At 44.5% G+C, this 8,585-nt stretch overlaps 1 long non-coding RNA gene across 1 annotated transcript; it reads right to left on the bottom strand.

Moving 5' to 3' along the window:
• Positions 1–411: 411 nt before the first annotated feature.
• Positions 412–1,081, bottom strand: LOC119316394. Its single transcript, XR_005152965.1, has 2 exons — positions 881–1,081; positions 412–772 (listed from the first exon to the last, which is right to left on the bottom strand). It is a non-coding gene; the product is annotated as an uncharacterized LOC119316394 (long non-coding RNA).
• Positions 1,082–8,585: the final 7,504 nt, after the last annotated feature.

The following is an 8,585-nucleotide window of genomic DNA, read 5'->3' on the forward strand; positions in this document are numbered from 1 at the left end:
TTTGATAGACCTCATCAGTATTACTAGAGTCTGTCACCCAGTGCCCATCAGGATCAAAAGTAGTCAATTAGTGAGGTGCAGCAAGTATTGGTACTAAGGCACGAAAAGAATGTAGTGCTCACTGAGCGGCCATTATCTTCATTTTAAGTTGATCATCTCCTGGTTTACCTTTTGGTTTCCCAACCGAGGAATACACACACAAAAATCCTAAAAGACAGTGGCTCATTTTAGAGAAATGTAAAACAGAGTATAACAGTATGGAAAATACAGGAACTCGAGCCTATATCTATGAATTACCTAAACGAAAATTTCTCATTTGCTTATATACTCCATTGTTTTTCTTAGACTAAGTTCTAATTCTTAAGTTGCAACCCAACAAGCTCGATAAACTTATGAGCCACAGTTACGAAATGAAGCATAATCTGAATTTTCCAACTCACATTTCACACAAAAAAGCATCATGTCGTCAGATAACAATTCTTGCCCCCAAACATTGACATACAGCAACACAGGGAGCAATTAGCAGTACATTCTTATTGCAACGATTCTGTGAATCTTGTGAACAAGCAGCAGATAAGCAAACTCTAACTTGTCTCAGGCTTCGAGCAGAAAGGCACATGCCTACACGCCCTTTCACCTCGGCGCCGCCAAAGTCACACGTCCTCCCCGCCACGGCTGCCACCTCCGTCTGCGCCGTCCAGGCCCTTAAAGCCCTCGGACACCGCCCGCGCGCGGTTCTGCGCCTGCCTCTCCACCGCCAAGAAGTACAGGCCTGCAGAGCGGCAACCATCAGATCGGATCGCGGCACGGAACAACCATGAGGACGCGGAGACGGAATGTAAGGGAGCGCCATAGTTTAGGGTTTGGTTCAGGTGCTTACTCACGGCGCTGCCGATGGCGCACATCCAGAGGACGCGCTGCGACCACCTGTCGCCAACCACACCTCGACCGCCCATCCCCATGCCGCCGCCGCCGCCGGTGTGACAGATGATGTGCTGCGCGCCTGCTCGGTGCTCCGCTCGTGTCTACTGACCGACAAGCGGGTCCCACCTGGTGAGAACCAAAGTAGTGACTGGTTCTTTAGCTGGGTTGGGCCGGGCTGCGGAGTGTGTGTCTAAGTTAAGTTGATATATTTCTTTCTTCCTAAAATCTTAAAAGTGCAGGTGTTCGTTGGAGAGAACAAGCGGCTGCTATGTCACATGCATGTGTGTTTTTTTCTAGTTTGCTAGTACATGTGGTCATCTGCTTTAGATGTAAATCAGACCGGTCATATCGGAAGGGGAAAATAGATCCATATTCGTTTATTTTGGGTTCTCAAATTTTTAAAAAGTCATATGTTTCAAACCGCGTGTCAAAATTCAGACCTGTCTTCGTTGTTGGATTCTTCGTGACGAGATCTTTGAAACTAGATCCCACATGAGTATGTTTCGACAAAAAAATTGATGCCAACTTTGATGCTATATGGTGCAACTTTAGTACTGCATTATGCAACTTTAATATTGAATGATGTAACTTTTTCAAAACTAATTTATAGAGCTGCATGATCCAACTTTCTATGAGGTTGTAATCTAAAAACCATGGCAACCTATTGTGCAACTAGTCTACTGCCCGGGCCAACTACTAGTAGTCGATGTGCAAATGCTCCTCCCTACCAGTGGATATGTAGTTTTTCAATCTTGGCACACCCTTCCTCACTTTCCCTACCAGTGATATGTGCAACTTAGTCTGTTGTTCACGCCAACTGCCTATTAGTCGATGTGCAACTCCTTCCCCTCCTTGTGGATACGTTGAAAGTGCTAATGGCACTTAAGCTATTTTGGTGTGATGACAATGTGGTTAGTTGAACTAATATCGGTTGCTAAAGTTTATCTCAAGTTATTGGTTCTAAACGCCCGCGATGGAGATGTGCGACCCCCCATTTCAAAAAGGACAAAGGCGTGGTCTTTCGACGCTTCGAAGGTTTAGTTTTGGTTTGCTTTGAGTCGTAGGAAAGACCGCACTATTAAAAGGGGTCTGTGTGTACAAATGTTGTGTGGGAATGCCTTTGCCGAGCCTTACTCTCTTATCCTTCCCACTCCAACCACCTCATATGAACCTAGTGTGTGTGATGTGGTACTCAGAAAGTTGCAATAGTAAATTACTGGGTACCCGTGCGCACGGGGGTAGACCCCCGTGCGCACAGGGTACTGGGTAACTCTCTGGGTACCCCGTGCGCACGGGGTCTTTTGACCCCGTGCGCACGGGGTGGTGCGATTGTCTCTGGATACCCCGTGCGCACGGAGTACTGCGTAACTCTCTGGATACCCCGTGCGCACGGGGTACTGGGTAACTCTCTGGATACCCCGCCTGTGCGCATGGGGTCTTTTGACCCCCGTGCGCACGGGGTGGTGCGATTGTTTCTGGATACCCCGTGCGCACGGGGCTGACTTAGTCCGTGCGCACGGGGTCCAACGGGCAGAAATCCCCACCCTCACATGAACACTATAAAAAGGCCCTTCTTCCTCCTCCAACCCTTAGCCCTAATGTCTTGTTGAGCTCCATCATTGCTACACCCCATTTTGCTCAATACTCTCAATCCCTCCACCCAAACTTGTTGAAACTTTGGGGATTGGGAGAGCAAGACCCGGTCTACAACTTGACCAAACCAAATCGCGTTCCCCGCAACATTTCTTCCCCATTGACTTATTACTTTTGGAGCTTGGGCTCCTAGGCGGTTAGAGGTTCCTCCGGAAGCTTCCTTGCTTGTGGTGTGCTCCGGAGAAGTTTGTAAAGGTGTGGTGGTCGCCTTCAAGACCAACCCCAAGTGGTTCGAGGCTCATCCGTTGGGGGTGACTCAAAGGAGAATACGGTGAGCCTTTTTTGGCATTCCGCAAGCTTTGGCTCCGGCACCGCTCCAAACGGAGATTAGCTCTTCCCCAAGGAAGAGTGAACTTCGGGTTAAAATCCGCGTCCTCGTCTCACTTGTGGTTAATCCTTTCCCGCACCTTTCTTTGATGTTGTATGCTTGTTGGCTTGCTAAGTAGTTTGTTGCCTAGCTTTTCTTCTTGGAGCTTGCTTGTCATATAGGTTGCATTCACCTGGTTGCATATCTAGTGAACTCTTTTATCCGCTAAGCCTTAAAATCCACAAGAAAGATTAAAATTTATAGTCTCCTATTCACCTCCCCCCCTCTAGTCGACCGTATCGATCCTTTCAATTGATATCAGAGCCTCGTGCTCTAATATAAGGTTTTACAACCTTAGAGGATATGGTCGATCTAGGGAATGAGGGAGGTGGCCTACCCGTTGCGGGAGATGGTCAAAACCAACCCCCCGCCACGACTGAGACACTTGGTGCTCCGGTCATTGCTCCTGCCGCTACTACTAACCCGAATGTCCCCTTGACCGCGGCCGATCTTCTTTCAATGTTGAGAGAATTCCTTATTTGGCCCTTTCTTAAAATTTGCTTCCCTATTTGGCCCAAAATAAAAATGTCTTCCCTATTGTCTTCCCTATTTGACACCTAAAGTAAATTTTGTTCCTTATATGACATTTCTGTCCATTTTAGGTACTAATGGTGTTAAGTGTGAGGTGAAAAGACCATCTTGCCCCTAGTGCATTTTGTAACTATTTTGGATGTAGTAAAAAAGCAATCACCCATGTTTTGGGGATGTTCAATGGATGATGCACATGTATATGTATGCTTCAATATTTTCTTCCTATGTAATCTGATTTGTACATGTAAAAGCTGTACAAAACACCGTATAATTTGTACAAGCATATCTATGATCAATACAGTACCATATTTTGATTAGTGTTGATGATCTTTTTATGCACTAAACCCAATTATTTATGTAAGCCGTGGTGGACCGGCAAACAAATAAATACAACTGTATATATGTGAGAAATATAACTTTGATCTATCAAAGTACTATTGTATGACGTGTAGGTCCCATGTGTTGCTAGAAAATTTATGAGTGGGAGAATATATTCAATATTGGTCTTTATTTGTAGAGTTCATCATATAGAATAGAGTGCTGCAAAAAGATTAAAGCTTTACACTTTGATCTAAGAGAAATAATTACCAAAAGAGATAAATACATGCATGCAAAACTAGCCAAGTTTGTAATTGGCTTGCATGCATGCACTCATGTATACTCCCTATTTGCACCCAATGGTGACTCAACAAGCCAAGGCCCACGTACGTCAGCTATCAGCGATTGATAAAAGCCTCCCGTCCCGTGCAACCGTGAGGGAAGACACACACGTAGACCGCCAGGCTCATAGGAGACGCACGCACACGCACCGTCAGGCTCCACGCCGCAGCTCTTCAACCCGCACATCATGGAGCCATGTGTGTAGACACCCATGCCGAGGTCGCCTCGGCGCCGTGGGCTAATCGCCAGCGAGACTAACCAAAATATTGTTTATGGCACTGTACTTTTCTGCAAGTGTATATGGTACTATACTTATTCATAAAAAAATATTGTACTGATATATATGCTAGTAAAAGTTCTACGGATATTTTGCATGCTTTTACACGCAAAGACTTACCTAATGAACAAAATATTAGAGCATACACATATATGCACAGCATCCATTAAACATCCCTAAAATATGTGTGAACTGATTGCTCTTTTTACTATATCCAGGATAGTTACATAATGGATTAGGGGCAAAATGGTCTTTTCACTTCACACTTAAACCCTTTAGTGTCTAAAATGGACGAAAGTGTCAAATAAGGAAGAAAATTAACTTTAGGGGTCAAATAGGGAACTTTTTTTATTTTGGGCTAAATAAGGAAGCAAATTTTAAGAAAGGGCCAAATAAGGAATTCTCTCTTCAATGTTTGCGGACCTCAAAGTCTCTATGTTGAAAGAGGTTCGTGCCTCGGTCAAGGAGGAAATTGATGCTCGCCTAAAGCCATCAACGTCCGCATCAAACTCGTTTAACCCAAATGAGGTTCTTGATGCGGATGACTCGAGGGAACCTCTTGCTTCCCCGGCTCGTACTCAAGTTCCCCAGTACAATGTCGTGGAACCCTTTTACTCTCCTCAACCCTTGCAACATCCCCGCATTAATCCTGTTGGGCCTCCGCCCCCTTTGAAAGCTAATGTGTTTGCTAAGTGGAAGGTAGATATGGAGTCTCACATGCGCAGTGCTTCAACTCAATTGTGGTGGATTGTGGTCAATGGATTCAACCCCAAGGATCCAATGAATCTCACTCCAAAGGAAGCAGTTGACGATCAACTCAATGCTACCGCGCACAACATGCTTTACAACGAAGTGACTGAAGACTATAGTGATTCCATTGCTCTTCTCAAAACCGCAAAGGAAATTTGGGATTGCCTTGAGGAGGCTCTTGAAGGAGATGAAGCAATTCGAAGATCTCGATTGGCCTTGCTCAAACAAGAAGTCAATCTCTTTGTGAGGAATGAGGGTGAGTCCGCAGAAGAGGTTTACCGAAGGTTGAAATCCCTTGTGCTCAACTTGAGAACCTTTGGGTGCACTTGGGCAAATGATGAATTCATCAAGGACAAGTTCATAGATGCTATGGTTCTCACAGAGCATACCATGGTCATGATGGTTCATCAACGTCTGGACTATCACAAATTGACTTCGGCTCAAGTTGTTTCCACCTTCTCTACCCATGTTCTTTTGGAAACCAAGTCCAAGAAAACATTTGCAATAGCTCAAGCAACCAAGAACTCCAATCTTGCCTTGAAGGCCAAGAAAGTGATGAGCCAACCCTCAAGGGAGGAAGAAGTGAGTGAAGAGATATGTGAGGAGGATAATGATACCTCGTGCCCGACAAATGATTTTGCAGAAGACTTAGCTCTCTTAGTCAAGAAGTACTCCGGGACCATGGCAAACAAAGGAAGAAATCTTCAAGGAAGATCTTTTGGACGAAGGAAATGCTACAATTGTGATAGCCCAAGACACTTTGTTCATGATTGTCCATATGAGAGACGTGAAGACAAGTCCGAGAAGCTTGTGCTAAGAAGAAGAAGTTCACCAAGTTTACAAAGAGGAAGGATGACAAGGCTCTTGTTCATGAAGAATACATGTCTGGAGATGAAGATGACGGTGATGATGATCAAGTGGGCACGGCCGCCTTCGCCATGCATGCCACTACCTCCTCCTCCACCACCGGCCTCTTCGACTCTCCAAACGAGGACAAGCCATTCACTCATCGATGCCTCATGGCCAAAGAGGTAAAAACAAAGTCCAAACCCAAGAGACCCGACAACTACACTCCCAATGTCTCATGTGAGATAGTGGAGGATGAGTGTGAGGAGGGTGTGGATAATGATGAGGAATCCTTAATGGCTTTCATGAAAACTCTTCATGGTGAAGCTCGTGCTCGTTTTGGCGATCTCCTTAAGTCGCTCGCCGAATGTGATGACTTTATTGAGAATGTTGAGAACCTCCTTATAGAGGAAAAAGAGAGAGTTGATCTCCTCGAGCACGAACTTAATGAAGAGAGTGTCATGAGAGCATCGCTTGAGGAAGCCTTATCTGCTCATCAAATTGACTTTGTTAAAACCAACGATGATTTGCAACTTGCTCTTGAGAATAAAGATGCTCTTAACGTTAGAGTTGAAAAACTTCTAGTTGACCATACAAGACTTGTTGAGGAGCATGAGTTCCTTGTGATTAGTTCCAAGGTTGTCAAAGGTGACCTCATTGCTCTCACCGAGTCTTATGCTCAATTAAAAGCTACAACCATTAAGGCTCTCACTTCCGTACCTCATATTGATTTAAATGATGATGCTTGTACGGCTAACTTTGCTCATGATTGCACCTCCATTCAAGAGGAAAATAAGAAGTTGAAAGCTCAAATTGAGAAAGGGCTTGTATCATGCATCCAAGGGGAGAAAAACCTAAACGATCTCTTGAGCAACCAAAAGGAGTGTGTTGCCAAGGAGGGAGTTGGGTTTAATCCCGCATCTAAGAGTGGTAAGAACAAGAAGAAGAAGAAGAAGAAGAAGAAGAAGAAGAAGAAGAAGACCGGTCCGACTCCTTCCCCTCCCCAAAAGGTAGTGTTTGTGCAAGAAGGGCACAAGGAGAAGGAAAAGGAAATGAAGGGTGTTGGGAATGGTAAGGTCATTAGGGACAAGGCTATTCCCAAGAATTTTGCCGGCAAGAACAATCCATCATATGTTCTCATGAGAGGAGATGATGGCTATACCTTTGCAAAATTTGTTGGAACTAACTATGATGATTATGCTTGGACTATTTGGGTTCCCAAGACCCTTGTTGCTAACTCACGAGGACCCATTGCAAAATGGGTACCTATAACCAAAGCTTGATTATTGTAGGACTACGTCTCCGGTGGAACTCAATGGGTGATCGATAGTGGATGCACCAATCATATGACCGGAGAAAGGGAGATGCTTGTGGAGTTCGTTGATTCACTCAAGGCCTCTTTGAACATCTCCTTCGGTGACAATAGCAAGGGAAAGGTATTGAGTTTGGGCAAGGTGGTAATCTATAATGATTCATCTCTTGCAAATGTCATGCTTGTCCAATCCCTTCACTACAATTTACTTTCAACTATTCAATTGGCTCGTGCCGGATATGATTCACATTTTGGTGAATTCCATGTGACCCTCTTTAAGAGGAGCAATCTCAAAGTGGTCTTTGTTGGGCATGTTGAAGACAACCTTTACGTGGTTGATTTCTCGAAAGAGAAAACTCATCTTGCAACATGCCTAATGGCCAAGGCCGATGTGGGGTGGCTATGGCACCGTAGGCTAGCCCACGTGGGCATGAGAAATTTACAAGCTCTCTTAAAGGGGGAGCACATTCTTGGACTAACAAATGTGTCTTTTACCAAAGATCATCCTTGTAGTGCTTGCATTGTCGGAAAGCTTCATGAAAAATCTCATAAAGTGAAGACTATCATCACCACCTTGAGGCCTCTCGAGCTTATCCATTTGGATCTATTTGGGCCTCCAACATATGATAGTTTGGGAGGAAGGAGATATTGCCTTGTCATTGTTGATGACTTCACAAGATATACTTGGGTGTTCTTTCTCAAGACTAAAGATGAAACTCAAGAAACCTTCATCAACTTTGCCAAAGAAGCTCAGCGTCAACATAACTGTGAGATCAAGGCAATCCGAAGTGACAATGGCACCGAGTTCAAAAACTATACAATGGATGAATTCTTGAGTGAAGAGTGGATAAAGCACCAATATGCCGCACCATATACTCCCCAACAAAATGGTGTTGCGGAGAGGAAGAATCGAACTCTTATTGAGATGGCTAGGACCATGCTTGATGAGTACAAATCACCATACAAGCTTTGGGCAGAAGCCATCAACACCGCGTGCCATGCTTCAAACCGGCTTTATCTTCGCAAGCTCAAGAACAAGACCCCTTATGAGCTCCTAATTGGGAGAAAGCCCAACGTCAAATACTTTCGGGTATTCGGTTGTAAGTGTTTCATTTTAAACAAAAAATCCTGGTTAGCTAAATTTGAGTCTAGAACTTATGAGGGCATATTTGTTGGATATGCATCAAACTCTCATGCTTACCGAGTTCTCAATAAATCCACCGGATGCATTGAGGAAACAGTAAATGTGGAGTTCGATGAAGATA

Source organism: Triticum dicoccoides, chromosome 6A, assembly GCF_002162155.2.
Source record: "Triticum dicoccoides isolate Atlit2015 ecotype Zavitan chromosome 6A, WEW_v2.0, whole genome shotgun sequence".
Lineage (NCBI taxonomy): Eukaryota > Viridiplantae > Streptophyta > Magnoliopsida > Poales > Poaceae > Triticum > Triticum dicoccoides.